This window comes from Amblyraja radiata, unplaced genomic scaffold (genome assembly GCF_010909765.2).
Source record: "Amblyraja radiata isolate CabotCenter1 unplaced genomic scaffold, sAmbRad1.1.pri scaffold_429_ctg1, whole genome shotgun sequence".
In the NCBI taxonomy this organism is placed as follows: domain Eukaryota; kingdom Metazoa; phylum Chordata; class Chondrichthyes; order Rajiformes; family Rajidae; genus Amblyraja; species Amblyraja radiata.
In genome coordinates this window covers 44,727-62,750 of record NW_022630532.1, presented here as the reverse complement: position 1 = coordinate 62,750, position 18,024 = coordinate 44,727, and positions in this window count along the sequence as shown.

Sequence of the window (18,024 nt, the reverse complement as noted above, 5' to 3'; positions counted from 1 at the left end):
CCAGTTGGGCAAACACTTTGCAAGCCAACAAACACATTTTCTGAAAGCCCTGTAAAAAGCCAAGCCAATTGGGCAAACACTTTGCAAGCCAACAAACACATTTTCTGAAAACCACATCGAGGGGACTCACCATGGAGTAGACTTGCGTTCAGTGTTATTCGCAGCTCAGAGAGCCATGAACCCCTCGCTTCCTCCATCTCGCAGTGACTGAGTGAGGCATGACATTTCTGGGTTTTATAGTCCTTCCCCCCTGCCGCCAGCGGGGGCAGCAGAGAGAATGGGGATTTTTTAAAAAACATTAATAACTCTGATTTTTCATCGATGGGAAAAATCCTGCAGTCCAATCCGGCGGAGGTGGACTCTGAGAGAGGTGGCCAGAAATTACGTCCGTAAGTGGCGGCGTTCTCTCGGAAATCACGAAACAGAAAGTCGAAAGCAGTCAAGGTCTTAGTTTTAGTAATATAGATTATGGGTGACTTTAATCTACATATAGATTGGGCTAACCAAATTGGTAACAATACTGAGGATTTCCTGGAGTGTATACGGGATGCTTTTCTAAACTAATATGTAGAAGAACCAACAAGAGGGCAGGCTTTCCTAGAATGGGTGTAATGAAGGAGGAATAGTTAGCAAACTTGTTGTGCAAAGCCCCTTGGGCAACAGTGACCATAATATGGTTGAATTTTGCATTAAGATGGAGAATGACACAGAGACAAGGGTCCTAAACTTAAAGAAAGGTAACTTTGACGGTATGAGACAGGAATTGGCTAGGAAAGACTGCCAAATTATACTTAAAGGGTTGACAGTGGATATGCAATGGCAAAGAGTTAAAAATCGCATGGATGAATTACATCAATTGTTCATCCCTGTCTGGCGTAAACATAAAACAGGGAAGGCGGCTCAACCATGGCTAACGAGGGAAATTAGGGAGAGTGTTAAATCCAAGGAAGAGGCAGAAAATTGGCCAGTGGAAGCAGCAAACCAGAGGACTGGGAGAAAATTAGAATTCAACAAAGGAGGACCAAGGGATTAATTAAGAGGGGGAAATAGACAATAGGTGCAGGAGTAGGCCATTCGGCCCTTCGAGCCAGCACCTCCATTCAATGTGATCATGGTTGATCATCCTCAATCAGTACCCCATTCCTGCCTTCTCCCCATATCCCCCTAACTCTGCTATTTTTAAGAGCCCTATCTAGCTCTCTCTTGAAAGCATCCAGAGAACCTGCCTCCACCGCCCTCTGAGGCAGAGAATTCCACAGACTCACCACTCCCTGTGAGAAAAAGTGTTTCCTAGACTCCGTTCTAAATGGCTTACTCCTTATTCTTAAACTGTGGCCCCCGGTTCTGGACTCCCCCAACATCGGGAACATGTTTCCTGCCTCTAGTGTGTCCAAGCCCTTAACAATCTTATATGTTTTAATGAAATACCCTCTCATCCTTCTAAACTCTAGAGTGTACAAGCCCAGCTGCTCCATTCTCTCAGCATATGACAGTCCCGCCATCCCGGGAATTAACCTTATAAACCTACAATAGCAAGAATGTCCTTCCTCAAATTAGGGGACCAAAACTGCACACAATACTCCAGGTGTGGTCTCACTAGGGCTCTGTACAACTGCAGAAGGACCTCTTTGCTCCTATATTCAATTCCTCTTGTTATAAAGGCCAACATGCCATTCGATTTCTTCACTGCCTGCTGTACCTGCATGCTTACTTTCATAGACTGATGTACAAGGACCCCCAGATCCCGTTGCACTTCTCCTTTTCCCAATTTGACGCCATTTAGATAGTAATCTGCCTTCCTGTTTTTGCTACCAAAGTGGATAACCTCACATTTATCCGCATTAAACTTAATCTGCCATGCATCTGCACACTCCACCAACCTGTCCAGTTCACCCTGCATTCTCGAAGCATCCTCCTCACAGTTCATACTGCCACCCAGATTTGTGTCATCTGCAAATTTGCTAATGTTACTTTAAATCCCTTCATCCAAATCATCGATGTATATTGTCAATAGCTGCGGTCCCAGCACCGAGCCTTGCGGTACCCCACTAGTCACTGCCTGCCATTCTGAAAGGGACCCGTTAATCCTTATTCTTTGTTCCTGTCTGCCAACCACTTCTCTATCCATGTCAGCACTCTACCCCCAATACCATGTGTTCTAATTTTGCCCACTATGTGGAACCTTATCAAATGCTTTCTGAAAGTCCAGGTACACTACATCCACTGGCTCTCCCTTGTCCATTTGCCTAGTTACATTTTCAAAAGATTCCAAAAGATTAGTCAAGCATGATTTCCCCTTTGTAAATCCATGCTGACTCGGACCGATCCTGTTACTTCTATCCAAATGTGCGGCTATTTCATATTTTGTAATGGACTCCAGTATCTTCCCCACCACCGATGTCAGGCTAACTGGTCTATAATTCCCCGTTTTCTCTCTCCCACCTTTTTTAAAAAGTGGGATAACATTAGCTGCCCTCCAATCCACGGGAACTGATCCTGAGTCTATAGAACATTGGAAAATTATCACCAATGCATCCACGATTTCTAGAGCCACTTCCTTAAGTATCCTGGGATGCAGACCATCAGGTCCTGGGGATTTATCAGCCTTCAGTCCCATCAGTCTATCCAACACCATTTCCAGCCTCATGTGGATTGCCTTCAGTTCCTCTGTCACCCCAGATCCTCTGGCCACTACTATATAAGGAAGATTGTTTGTGTCCTCCTTAGTGAAGACAGATCCAAAGTACCTGTTCAACTCATCTGCCATTTTCCTGTTCCCCATAATAAATTCACCTTTTTCGGTCTTCAAGGGTCCAACTTTGGTCTTAACTAATTTTTTCCTCTTCACAAACCTAAATAAGCTTTTACTATCCTGCTTTATATTCTTTAAATTGGTAACAACACGACTAACATTGGTAGTGGGGAAGATGCTCGAGTCGATTATTAAAGATGTAATAGCAGCATTTGGAAAGCAGTGACAGGATCGGTCAAAGTCAACATGGATTTGTGAAGGGAAATCATGCTTGACTAATCTTTTGCATTTTTTTGTGGATGTAACAAGTAGAATGGGTAAGGGAGAGCCAGTGGATGTGGTGTATCTGGAGTTTCAAAATGCCTTTGACAAGGTCCCACACAAGAGATTAGTGTGCAAAATTAGAGCACATGGTATTGGGGGCAGGGTATTGACATGGATAGAGAACTTGTTGGCAGACGGGAAGCAAAGAGGAGGAATTTTCAGAATGGCAGGCAGTGACTAGTGGGGTGCCGCAAGGTTTGGTGCTGGAACCCCATTTATTTACAATATAAACAATTTAAACAAAGGAATGTAACATCTCCAAGTTTGCGGATGACACAAAGCTGGGTGACAGAGTGACCTGCGATGAGGATGCTATGAGGCTGCAGGGTGACTTGGACAGGTTGGGTGAGTGGGCAGATGCATGGCAGATGCAGTATAATGTGGATAAATGTGAGGTTATCCACTTTAGTGGCACGAACAAGAGCAGATTATTATCTGAATGATGTCATTATCTAGACTTTCAGAAAGCCTTTGATAAGGTCCCGCACGGGAGACTGTTACTAAAATTAGAGCACATGGTATTGGGGGTAGGGTGTTGACATGGATAGAAAATTAGTTGGCAGACAGGAAGCAAAGAGTAGGCGTGAACGGGTCCTTTTCAGAATGGCAGGCAGTGGCGAGTGGAGTGCCGCAAGGCTCGGTGTTGGGGCCGCAACTGTTTACCATATATATTAATGATTTGGAAGAGGGAATTAGGAGCAACACTAGCAAGTTTGCGGATGACACAAAGCTGGATGGCAGTGTGAACTGTGAAGAGGATGTTAGGAGATTGTGACCTGGACAGGTTGAGTGAGAGGGCAGATGCGTGGCAGATGCAGTATAATATAGATAAATGTGAGGTTATCCACCTTGGCGGCAAAAACAAGGGGGCAGATTATTATCTCAATGGGGTTAGGTTAGGTAAGGGGGAGGTGCAGCGAGACCTGGGCGTCCTTGTACACCGGTCACTGAAAGTTGGCTTATAGGTACAGCAGGCAGTAAAGAAAGCTAATGGAATGTTGGCCTTCATAACATGAGGATTTCAGTATCAGAGTTACGAGGTTCTTCTGCAGTTGAATAGGGCTCTGGTAAGACCACATCTGGAGTATTGTGTACAGTTATGGTCTCTTAATTTGAGGAAGGACATCCTTGTGATTGAGGCAGTGCAGCGTAGGTTCACGAGATTGATGCCTGGGATGGTGGGACTGTCATATGATGAAAGATTGAAAAGACTAGGCTTGTATTCACTGGAGTTTAGAAGGATGAGGGGCTATCTTATAGAAACATATAAAATTATAAAAGGACTGGTCAAGCCAGATGCAGGAAAAATGTTCCCAATGTTGGGCGAGTCCAGAACCAGGGGCCAGTCTTAGAATAAAGGGGACGTCACTGAGGTGAGAAAAAACTTTTTCACCCAGAGAGTTGTGAATTTGTAGAATTCCCTGCCACAGAGGGCAGTGGAGGCCAAATCACTGGATGGATTTAAGAGAGAGTTAGATAGAGCTCCAAGGGCTAGTGGAGTCAATGGATATGGGGAGAAGGCAGGCACGAGTTATTAAATTAAATTAAATTAAATTTCTTTATTTATATAGCACATTTTTAGTCAACTTGCATTGACCCCAAAGTGCTTCACATAATTACATCCACATTCACAGGCAAAGGTGGGTGAAGTGTCTTGCCCAAGGACACAACGACAGTATGCACTCCAAGCGGGATTCGAACCAGCTACCTTCCGGTTGCCAGCCGAACACTTAGCCCATTGTGCCATCTGTCGTCCCTATGATAGGGAAAGATCAGCCATGATCACAATGAATGGCGGTGCTAGCTCGAAGGGCCGAATGGCCTCCTCCTGCACCTATTTTCTGTTTCTCTCCCCCTCTCTCCATCCCCTTTCCCCCTCTCTCGCTCCCCCTACGTCTCCCCCTCCCATCTCTCGCCGTCTCTCTCTCTCCCCTTCTCTCTCTATCTCTCCTCCTCCCTCTCTCACTCTCTCTCTGTCCCCCTCTCTCCCCTCTCTCTCCGTCTGCTCCTCTCCCCGCCCTCTCTCTCCCCTCTTTCTTTCTTCCTCTCTCTCGCTCCCCTCCCTCTCTCTCCCCCTCCCTCTCCCTCTATCTCTTCCCCCTCTCTCTCCCCCTCACTCTCCGTCTCCCTCCTCTCGCTCCCCTCTCTCTCTACCCCCCTCTCCCCCACTCTCTCTCCATCTCTCCCTTTCTCTCTCCCTCTGTCCTTCCTTCCCTGTTCCCCCACTCAAAACGAGATAGCTAGAGAGAGAATGAGGGGGAGACGCGGGAGGAGAGTGAGAGCAATGAGAGAAACCCGGGGGAGAGAGAGATGTGATGACAGGGAGATAATGGGTGGGTGGTGGGGTGAGCAGAAGGGATGAGTGTGATCCCATGATGGGGGCAGCCCGCCCTCTCCCCCCCTCCCGGTAAGTCCCCCCTCCGCGATCGACCGCCCTCTCTATCTATCCCTCTCCCTCTCACTCCATTTCCATCTCTCCCCTCTCTCTCTTGCGTTCTCTCTCGTTCTCTCTCTCTCCCTCTCTCTCTGTCTCGCATTCTCTCTCCCTCTCTCTCTGTCTCGCATTCTCTCTCTCTCGTCCCCCCCTCTCCCACGTTCCCTCTCCCTCTCTCATTCTCCTTGTCTCTCTCATTCTCCTTGTCTCTCGTTCTCTCTCTCTCCTTTCCCCGTGTCTCTCTCCATGTCTCTCTCTCAATGTTTGTACATTTCTGAAGCCGTTTACACGCTAATGGATGAAAGAGGCATCTATCTATCTTTCTCACGCAATTCCGCCTCTCATTTCTAGTCGAAACTGTGTGAAATTTGTCAAGAAGATAAAGAATTTGTTGCGTGTATGTATGTGTGTGTGTGTGCGTGTATGTATGTGTGTGTGTGTGCGTGTATGTATGTGTGTGTATATATTTTTGCAATGGTAAAACTAACCATGTCCCAGTTTTATTTCTCTCCGCTCCTCCTCCCCTCCTCCTTTCTCACCCCCCACACCCCCCCCTCCGCCCAGCTCCGACGGAGGCCGGGCCAAAACGGCGCTTACAAAAAAACAAGAGCTCGAAGCAGAAAAATTTAAATTGAAACTAAAAAGAGAGAGAGAGAGAGAGAGAGAGAGAGAGAGAACACGAAACGCAAAAAAACAAAAAGAGATGCAGACCATCAGGCCCTGGGGATTTATCAGCCTTCAGCCCCATCAGTCTACCCAACACCATTTCTTGCCTAATGTGGATTTCCTTCAGTTCCTCCGTCATCCCAGATCCTCTGGCCACTAGTACAACAGGGAGACGGTTTGTGTCCTCCTCATATCCAAAATACCTGTTCAACTAATCTGCCATTTCCTTGTTCCCCATAATAAATTCACCCTTTTCAGACTTCAGGTGTCCAACTTTGGTCTTAACTATTTTGTTTCCTCTTCACATACCTAAAGAAGCTTTTACTATCCTCCTTTATATTATTAGCAAGTTAACCTTCGTACCTCATCATTTCTCCCTGTATTGCCTTTTTAGTTATCTTCAGTTGTTCTTTAAACATTACCCAATCCTCTGGCTTCCTGCTCATCTTTGCTATGTTGTACTTCATCTCTTTAATCTTTATACTGTCCCTGACTTCCCTTGTCAGCCACGGTCGCCCCATATTCCCCTTGGAATCTTTCTCCCTCTTTGGAATGAACTGATCCTGCATCTTCTGTATTATTCCCAGAAATACCTGCCATTGTTGTTCATCTCTCTCTCATCCCTGCTAGGGTATCTTTCCAGTCAACTTTGGCCAGCTCCTCCCTCCCTCATGGCTCCGGCGGTGAATGTCAGGAGCCGGAGCACGGAGCGGACAGACTGCGGCCTCCCGCCCGCCTCTGGGATGCATGCGCTCAGGGCTCGGATTTAGTAATGAGCCGAAGCATTGAGGTGAGCGGATATTTCACCGCGCTCTTCACCTGCTCCCTGAACTTGGACTGGGTAACCGCGTAAATAAATGTGTTGGTGCAGCAGCTGAGATTCCTGAGCAAATACCCGACGTTGTTAAAGATATATTGAAAATCATTCATATCAACTCCAATTCCTGCCATCTGATAATAGACGACGTTTACAACCAGCGTCAGCCACAGGAGAATGAAGCTGACGGAGATGGTGAAGAGTAAAACCACAGACCTCCTCCTGCTCTCCATCACCGGATCACTGCGGTTCTCCCCCTTGCTCTCTCCCCTCAGCCCCTTACGGACCCGACTGGCCACTAAAATGTGGCGGACTGTCAGAGCGTTGAGCAGCAGGATTACAGCGAAAGGGACGAACGGAGTTAAAACCGTGTCGACCCAATCAAATGCCACCCACCCGGGATCAGTGAAAACCTTGTCCACAATGGCACATCCCCCACGGGACATTGTCGATGATTCTCCAGGGTTCCCGGGTGAAGTAGCGGGGAACGTTTTTCAGACAGAGCAGAACGCCGGCTGTTGCCAGAACCGCAGCCGCAGTTTTCCCGGTGCAATATTTAGTTTTCAGCTTCTGGCAACAAATGGCGACAAAGCGATCAAAGGTGAAAGTGACGGTGAACCAGACAGAGCAGTCTGTAGCTGCAAACTTCAGTACAGCGTTAACACTGCACACAGGGGTGATGGCCAGGAAACTCCAATAAAAGTAATGATATTTGATCCAATACAAAATGACCTCGGTGATGACGGCCAGTAGATCGGCCGCTGCCATGGCCACCAGGTAGCGAGTGGTGCAGGTGGAGAGGCCGCACTTTCCCCGGGACAGGATCACAATCGCCACTAAATTCACTGCGGAAAGGGAAGGAAACGGACACTGGGCATTAATGAACACGATCTCCGGGGCTGAACACCGGCTCGACTTCCAGCTCAAGATCAGGAGTGTTGGAGTCGGTGCGCGGCGGCTGCAAGTTTAACAATGTGAGAGCCGGCTCCGACTGTGCCCGACCTGCCTGCCTTCCTGCTTCAGGGGATAAGAGATAAGGCGACGGGCGGCCGGGGTAAAGGGCGGGAAGGGAACGAGCAGCCACCCGCTACAGTAGGGGCATTGGTCCTTCCTATAGTTAACCCTGCTGCTCAGTGCCGGATTTAGATGAAGAGAGGCCCTAAGCTGTTCCACTTGTGAGGCCCCCAACGACCGGACAGCCATGGCGGCCAAATCTCCCACAATTCAAAGCGAGGGAGAAAGTGCCCAGCGCCGACCAGTTGCCGTTGCAGTGCGCATGCGCAGGGCGGCCGATGATGTGCTGGCCGTGGTTGTGCGCATGTGCAAGGCGGCCTGCCGTGCCGGCGGATGAGGAGCGAGCGGAGCCCGGCGGTCCGGACACGGATAGCGGGGGGAGATGGAGAGAGAGAGAGAGAGATAGAGAGGGGGGCCGCCCAGAGTTGAACGGTAGGTGTTCTGCCTTGGCCGGAGGCCCCCCTAGACCTCGAGGCCCATCAATTTTTTCGGAGGGCCCCCTAGAAAGTGGGGGCCCTAAGCTATAGCTTGTTTAGCTTATACGTAAATCCGATACTGCTGCTGCTCGCCGTCTCTGATGGGGCCGGTTTCACAGGCTTAACCGTGACCTGCCGCGTTTACCCAGGGCTCTGGGAACTCGACATCTGATGGGGACGAGGAGGGTTCCAGAGGGAAAGCAGGTACAACTTAGAATCTGGCAGCAGAGAGGCTCCGTTAATGGATTCATTCCACAGTGAGTTCAGTTCGGTAACAACACACACACACACCGGTAGATCCGCGGCCACTGGTCCAGGAGATCGATCCAATTATTGACCAACAGGCTGTGGATGGAATCCGACTGTGGCAGACAGACTCCACAGTGAGACACAGTGTCCACAAGAGCGGCTGTTCACTCTGATCAATAACTCACACACAGTGAACTTCACAATGTGAACCCTCTCTCCCAGTCACACCGTTCCAGAGAGATGCCTGCCTGCCTGTCCCGAGCACTGGGCCAACTGGGCGAGGTGCCACTGAAGGCAAGAGCAACATTCTAGTGGGCAGCAGTGAGAGAAAAATAGGGTTATCTTCACCTGTTTGAAAAATAAGAAACATCACAGCATTAATTCAAAAATATTTCACTGAGAGGAGTGCTCACATATTCTTGCATAACGGTCACCTGTTGGGAACTTGTAACATGATCAGAATCAGGTGAACACCAGTTAACACTCACACGGATGGAGTTATAAAACTTGAATTGTTCTGCTCACTCACTCACTTACCAGGGACTCCAACCACAGCAATGATCACGTACAGGATTTTCTGCACGCCGTAATATTCCCGCAGCATTTCCCCCATTTTCTCTGCCCAGCGACGGTTCACCGTGAGCTACCGGTAATCTCTCGCAATGAAATGCTGGGGCAGAACATTCCTTGAGATTTTATACTATTTTCCTTCTCCACTGTGGAGCTGTGGAGTTTCAACAGAGTTTAAAAATAGAGATTTAGAATGATTCGCAAACAGACGACATCAGCCAGGCGAGTGAAATCCCTGCTGAGATAGGTTGTGATTTATTCAGGGAATTGATTGAGAAACGCCAAGGACTGGGAATTGTGGCGATAGATACTGAGGGATGGAAATTGTGATCGGCGGCATTGTTCAGGCAAAGGGGATATTGTTTCAAGCTCCATCAGATCTACCTCTCCACCTCATGTTGTTTGTCTGATTTCCTTCAATCCGTTTCACTCAGCAAGGCAATGCCAAATTCCAGGGACCCTCTCATGGCTTCTGGTGCCCAGTTTGAAGGTGGACTGGATTGGGCAACTTTGTCCACAGATTGAGTAATTAGTTCAACAGATTACCCCGGACTAAAATGTCCCTTCCACTCTGCTTCACTACTCAATGTGATCGCAGCTTCACGAACTGTAACCTCAACCCCACACTCCCGCTGACGGACCCCGGTAAACAATTCACTCCCTGCTTGACTGGTATAGATCTGACTATACCACAGGGCAATAACATTCTCTGCCTTCCTTTCATCACCTCTGAGGAGGAACGACCCAAAGACTCACGACATTCAAACAGAAACATTGCCGCCTCAGAATTGTCCTAAGCCTAAATAAAACGGCGAATGATGCAGAACCCACCCTCCTCTCTTTCTCCCTCCATCCTTACTGTTGTCACTCTCTCTGAACGGTTACTCTCTCTCTCTTACGCTCTCTATTTCCCCTCTCTGGGCTGTCCTCTCTCCGTCCACTGATGGAGTGACACACAGTGGGATAGTACTGATGGAGTGACACACTGTGGGGTAGTACTGGTGGAGGGACACACTGTGGGGTAGTACTGGTGGAGTGACACACTGTGGTGGTACTGGTGGAGTGACACACTGTGGTGGTACTGGTGGAGTGACACACTGTGGTGGTACTGGTGGAGTGACTCACTGTGGTGGTACTGATGGAGTGACACACTGTGGGGTAGTACTGATGGAGTGACACACTGTGGTGGTGCTTATGGAGTGACACACTGTGGTGGTACTGGTGGAGTGACACACTGTGGTGGTACTGATGGAGTGACACACTGTGGTGGTACTGGTGGAGTGACACACTGGTGGAGTGACACACTGTGGTGGTACTGGTGGGGTGACATACTGTGGTGGTACTGGTGGAGTGACACACTGTGGTGGTACTGGTGGAGTGACACACTGTGGTGGTACTGGTAAAGTGACTCACTGTGGAGTAGTACAGATGGAGTGACTCACTGTGGAGTAGTACTAATGGAGTGACATACTGTGGTGGTACTTATGCAGTGACATACTGTGGAGCAGTACTGATGGAAGGACACACTGTGGTGGTACTGATGGAGTGAAACACTGTGGTGGTACTGATGGAGTGACACACTTTGAGGTAGTACAGATGGACTGACATTATGTGGATAGTACTGATTGAAGTGACCCTGTGCGGCAGCACTGCTGGAATGACACTGTGAAATAGTACTGATGGAGTGAAGCAGTGCAGGACAGGGCAGGCCAAGCCATTGAGCTGACTGCATTTGCATTTCACTCCCACTACCATTGCAGTTTCAAGGACAGTACAGGCCAAGCTAAACAGGTGACCATATTTGCATTTCACTCCCACTGTGATTGCAGTTTCAAGGTCAGGGCAGACCAAGCCAAACAGCTGACTAAGTTTGCATTTCACTCCCACTACCATTGCAGTTTCAAAGTCAGGGCAGACCAAGACAAACAGCTGTTTGCATTTCATGCCCAGTACCATTGCAGTTTCAAGCACAGGCCAGTCCAAGCCAAACAGCTGACTGCATTTGCATTTCTCTCCCAGTGCCATTGCAGTGTCAAGGACAGGACAGGCCAAGCCAAACAGCTGACTGCATTTGAATTGCACTCCCACCGCCATTGCAGTTTCAAGGACAGTGCAGGCCAAGCCAAACCGATGACTGCATTTGCATTTCACTCCCACTGCCAATGCAGTTTCAAGCACAGGGCAGGCCAAGCCAACCAGCTGACTGCATTTTCATTTCACTGCCAATGCCATTGCTGTTTCTAGGACAGGACAGGCTAAGCCAAACAGCTGACTGCATTGGCATTTCACTTCCAATGCCATTGCAGTTTCAAGGTCTGGACAGGCCACGCCAAAGCGCTGACTGCGTTTGCATTTTACTCCCACAGTTATTGCAGTTTCAAGGACAGGGCAGGCCAAGCCAAACAGCTGACAGTATTTGCATTTCACTTCCAATGCCATTGCAGTTTCAAATACAGGGCAGGACAGGGCAGGCCAAGCCATTGAGCTGACTGCATTTGCATTTCACTACCACTGCCATTGCAGTTTCAAGCACTGGGCAGACCAAGCCAAACAGCTAACTGCATTTGCATTTCACTCCCACTGCCATTGCAGTTTCAAGGTCAGGGCAGGCCAAGCCTAACAGCTGACTGCATTTGCATTTCACTCCCACTGCCATTGCAGTTTCAAGGACAGGACAGGCCAAGCCAAACAGCTGACTGCATTTGCCCTTTTAAAGCCGCCGAAAACCCTCTAAACCCGTCGAGATCCCTAAGCTCTAAGCACCGCTAAATACCTCTAAACCCTTCTAAGCCCCTCTAAACACCTCTAGGGGCCACTCCAAGCCCCATCTAAATCCATGAACCCCTCTAAACCTCTCTAAACCCATCAAAACCCCTCTAAACCCCTCCAATACCCTCTCAAACCCTCTAAACCTCTCGAACCCTCTTCAAACCCCTCTATAGACCCCTAAACCCCTCCAAACACCTCAACAACTCTCTAAACACCTCGAAACCTCTCGAAACCCCTCCAAACACCTCTCAACGCATCTAAAACCCTCTAAACCTCTCCAAATCCCTCTAAACCCAAATCTTTCCATACCTTCTAAACCCCTCTATACCCCTCTAAACACATCTAACCCCATCTATGCCCCTCTGCACCCCTCTAAACCCTTGAAACACCTCTAAACCCCTCTAAACCCCTCAAATGTCCTGACAATGAACTGCTTCGCACAGGAAGGAGCTGCAGATGCTGGTTTCAATCGAAGAATGACACAAAATGCTAGAGTAACCCAGCGTGACAGACAACATATCTGGAGAAAAGGGTCTCGAAAAGGAACTGTGCGAGTCCGCACTGACAAGCGATCCCCACACATTATCGAGGTCCTACACGCACTGGGGCCAACTTACATTTAAACCTGTATACCTACAAACCTATGCGTCTTTGGAGTTTGGGAGGAAACCGAAGATGTCGGAGAAAATCCACGCGGTCAGGCGGAGAACGTACAAACTCCATACACACAGCACCCTTGGTCGGGATTGAACCCGCTTCCCTGGCGCTGTAAGGCAGCAACTCCACCGCTGTGCCACCGAGCTGGATAGCTTGAGCTGAGAAACACAGATATAACATACGTGGTCCCAAAAAGCTGGAGTAACAGCGGGGCAGGCAGCATCTCTGGAAAAAATCCACGCGGTCACGGGGAGAATGGACAAACCGCGCGGACGGCGGCCGTGGTCGTAATCGAACCCGGGTCCCCTAAATCCCCATTTATTGGTGTCCTCCTCTAATTCACCAATTAACGCTGCGCTCCCTAATTCCACATTTAAGAGTGCGCTTCCCTAATTCCCCATTTACTGAGGCTTGCTGTTTTTGCACCAGGGCTCGCAGCTTGTGCGCCCTGCTCTTAGTTTGCAGACGAGGTTCGCAGCTTTCGCACCAGCTCGCATATTTCGGACCAAGCTGGCACTTTTTGCGCCTGTGTCGCACTTTTCGCACCTGGATCGCATTGTTCGTACCAGGCTCGCTCTTTTCGTAGCAGACTCGTACACACTGGGGACTATTTACATTTAAACCTGTATATCTACAAATCTGTGCGTCTTTGGAGTTTGGGAGGAAAATGAAGATGTGTAGAAAATCCACGCGGTCAGGGGGAGAATGTACAAACTCCGTACAGACAGCACCCTTGTTCGGGATTGAACCCGCGTCTCTGACGATGTACTACCGCTGTGTCACCGTGCTGGATAGCTTGAGCTGAGAAACACAGAAACAACATGTCGTCACAAAAAGCTGGAGTAACTGCAGGGCAGGCAGCAGCTCTGGAGAAAATCATCGCGGTCACGGGTGGAACGTACAAACCATGCAGACGGCGGCCGTGGTCGGAATCGAACAAGGGTCTCTGAACCTGTGAGGCAGGAACTACCGCTGCGCTGTTGTTTACTGGAGCCCTCCACTAAATTCCCATTTACTGGTGTCCTCCTCTAATTCACCATTTAATATTGCGCTCCCCTAATGCCCCATTTATTAGTGCCCTCCCCTAATTCCCCATTTACTGAGGCTCGCATTTTTAGCACCAGCTCGCACTTTCCGAACCAGACTCGCACTTTTAGCACCACCTGCCATTATTCGCAGACAGCTCGCACTTTTCGAACCAGGCTCGCACTTTTTTTGCGCCACGCTCGCACTTTTCGCACCAGGATCGCAGTTTTCGCAACAGACTCGCTCTTTTCGCAACAGGCTCTCACTTTTCGCACCAGGCTCGCAATTTTTGCGTCAGTCGCAGTTTTCGCACCAGGATCGCACTGTTTGTACCAGGCTCGCTCTTTTCGTAGCAGGCTCGTGCTTTTTCTCACCAGTCTCCTATTTTTCGAAGGCGCCTTGCACTTTTCGCACAATCCTCGCACTTTTCGCACCAGGCTCGCAGTCTTCGTGCAAGGCACTCACTTTTTGAGCGCCTCTGAACCACTCTAAACCCCTCTAAACCCCTCTGAACACCTCTGAACACATCTAAACTCTAAAGCCCTCTGAACCGCTCTAAACACATATAAACCCCTCTAAACTCCTCTAAACACGTGTAAGCCCTTCTAAACCCCGTTAAAAACCTCTAAACCCTTCAAAACTCATTTAATCCCCTGTAAACCCCTCCGAACCGCTCTAAATCACTCTAAACTCATCTGAACCCCATTAAACCCCCTCTAAACCCCTGTAAACCCCTCTAACGTCATCGGAACTCGTTAAACCCATCTAAACCCCATGTGAACCCCTCTAAACGCATCTAAACCCCCTTAAACCCCTATGAACACCTCTGAACCCCTCTGACCACCTGTAACTCCCTCTAAACCCATCTGAATCCCTCTGAACCCCCTCTGAACCCCCTGTGAACGCCTCAAAACCACTAAACCCCTCTGATCCTCTCTAAACCACTCTAAACACATCTAAACCCCTCGAAACTACCCAGTCCTTTTTTTGTTTTTACATTTATTTTTATTAGAAGCAATTGTACAAGGATAAGACGATCGGCATAACAGTTATACAATTATTGTACAGCTTCATTTTTAATCTTATTACCTAAATTTAAAAAAATGAAAAAAGAAACAAAGAAAGAATAAAGAAAATAATGAAGAAAAAAAATAGAAAAGAGCAGGAAAAAGACCCCTAAGCTACCAAAGCAGTGTAGGAGAAAATAAAATAAATAAGAAAAGAAAGGACGGAGATATCCCTTCACCCCCAACCCCCCCCCCCCCACCCCCCCTTCACCCATCGTGGCATCGGATCGGATTTAAATTTAAGTTCGTGTTTAACCATTTTGTTGTAAACATTCAGTAAAGGGTATCCATGTCTTAAGACAAACCTAATGTTTTCTAAATGCAGCGTCTCGGACATATCTGTAATTCACATCTTCACTGTGGGGACTGTTGATTGTTTCCAAAATATGAGTGTTAATTTTTTCGCCGTTATTCAAAATCCTTCTGAACACCTACAAACCCATCTAAACACCGCTTAACCCCTCTAAACCCACCGAAACCACTCTAAACCCCTCTAATCCTCTCGAAATCACACGAAACCCACCTACAAACCCCTCTAAACCTCCAGGACAAGGGGTCACAGCTTAAGGATAAGGGGGAAATCCTTTAAAACCGAGATGAGAAGAACTTTTTTCACACAGAGAGTGGTGAATCTCTGGAACTCCCTGCCACAGAGGGTAGTCGAGGCCAGTTCATTGGCTATATTTAAGAGGGAAGCCCCTCTGAACCCTCTAAATACCTATGAACCCCCCTAACCCCCTCTGAAATCCCCTGAACACCTCTAAACCCCTCCAAAACCACCCAGAACCCTTCTTAACACCTTTAACCCACTCTAACCCCCGCTGAACCACTCTGAACCCCTCTAAACCACTCTCATCCCCTCTAAATGCCTGCAGTCCGTCTTTTCATCTTTTAGTGTCTAAAAATATTTTTATTTTGGAGGTCTAGTCTTTTTATGTAGGGGTGGGGTGGGGTGGGGGGGGGGAAAGGGGGAAACAGACTTTTCTCAGTCCTACCTGGTCGGAGATGCGGATTTCCTCCGAGCTGCCACTTCGCCCTCTCTTCGCGGTCGGCCTACCAGCGGAACTGGAGCGGCGTTTCCTGTCGGGACCGTCCTGGACTACAGCTTCGGCGGCGGCGCAGCGTTGAAGCACCGTGTGGTAAGCTCCGGAGTGCCGACTTCCAACATCACGGAGCTGTGGCTGCGGGCGTCCAGACTCGTGCGGCGCTGACTTGGAACACTGAAGAGCCTGGGATCTCTCGCCGAGATCTCCAGAGTCGATGCCTTGCCCGGGTCGCCGCGCTGGAGCTCCGACGAGCTGAAGGTCGCTGAGGAAAACATCACGGAGCTGCGGGACTGTGGAGCGATCAGCTGCGGGTGACGGTGCTGACTTTACACCGGGAGCCTGGGATCTCTAGATGAGATCACCAGTTGTGGAGCTCCAACCGGCGCGGCCTTGTTGGCTTTGGAAGCCGCGGCCTCCAGTACGGAAGCGGCCGTTCCAGGGTTTCCAAGCCGCTGAGAGGACTCTCCCGACGCCGGTCCAACATCACCCGGCGAGAACGGCCAGGAACATCAGGCCTCCGTAGAGGCAACTGTGGAGGCCTCAATAGGCGCGACTATGGGCGAACTGGGGTTGGGGACTGGACTTTGTGCCTTCCCTCATAATGGGAACCATTGTGGGGGGATGTTCTTTATGTTTAAAACTCTTATTAATGTTATGTCTGTATTCCTTCTTTATGTGCTGCAAAATGGCAAGAAGCATTTCACTTCACTACACCTAGGTGTATGTGAATGTGACCAATAAAATACCTTTGATACCTTTAAACCACTCTGAACCCCTCTAACCCCCTCTCAACCCATCTAAATCCCTCTGATCTCCTCTGAACCCCTCTAAACCCCTCTAAACCCCTCTGAAACCCGCTAAACCCCTCTGAACACATCTAATGCCCTTTCAACCCGTCTGAACTCCTCTGACCCCCTCTAAGCCCCTGTAAAGCCATCTAAACTCGTCTGAACCCCTATGAACCACACTAAACCCCCTGTAAACCCCCTAAACACCTATGAGCACCTATGAAACCCTCTGGACTCCTCTAAACCCATCTAAACCCCTCTGAACCCCTGTGAACACCTCTGAATCCCACTTAACCCCCTTAAACACCCTCTAAACCGTTCGGAACACCCCCAAATCCCTCTAAAATCTCATAATCCCCTCTAAACAGCTCTCACCCATCGGAACCCCTCTAAATGCATCTAAACCCCTATAAACCACTCTGAACCACTCTGAATTCATCTAAACTCCACTGAACCCATCTAAACCACTCTAAACCCCTCTAAATCACGTTAAACCACTCTAAACCCCCTCTAAACAACTCCAAACCACTCAAACCTTTCTGAACCCATCTAAACCCCGCTACACTACTCTAAACCCCTCTGAACCCCTCCCAATTGCTCTAAAACTCTCTAAACCCATCTGAACCCCCTATAACCCCCCTCTAAACCCCTCTAAACACACCTGAACCCTTCTGATCCACTCAGAGCTCTCTAAATGCCTCTAAACCTCTCTAAAAGCCTCTACCCCCCTCTAAACCCCTCTAAACACTTCCAAACCCTTCTGATCCACTCAAAGCTCTCTAACTCCCTCTAAACCCCTCTAAACACCTCTGATCACTTCTAAAGCTCTCTAACCCCATCTAAATCCCTCTAAAGCCCTCTACACACCTATGAACCCCTGTCAGCCACTCTAAACCTCTCGAACCCCCTCTGCACCCCTGTGAACCCCTTTGAGTCCCTCTAAACCCCCCTAAATAACCTTGAAACCACTCTGAATACCTCTAAACCCCTCTAAAACATTCGAACCCCATCTAAACGCCTCTATACCCCTTTGAACCCCTCTGAACCACCCTGAACCCCTCTAACCCCATTTAAACCCCTCTAAAGATATCTGAACGGCTCTGAACCCATCGAAGCAACTCTAAACCCCTCTAAACAACTCTAAACCACTCTACACCCCTCTACCCTCAAAACCCCTCACAACCCCTCCGAAGCATTCTAAACTCCTATAAGCCTATCTGAACCCCTCTAACCCCCCTCTAAACCCCTCTAAACACCTCTGAACCCGTCTGATCCACTTAAAGTTCTCTAAATCCCTCTAAACATAGAAACATAGAAAATAGGTGCAGGAGTAGGCCATTCGGCCCTTCGAGCCTACACTGCCATTCAA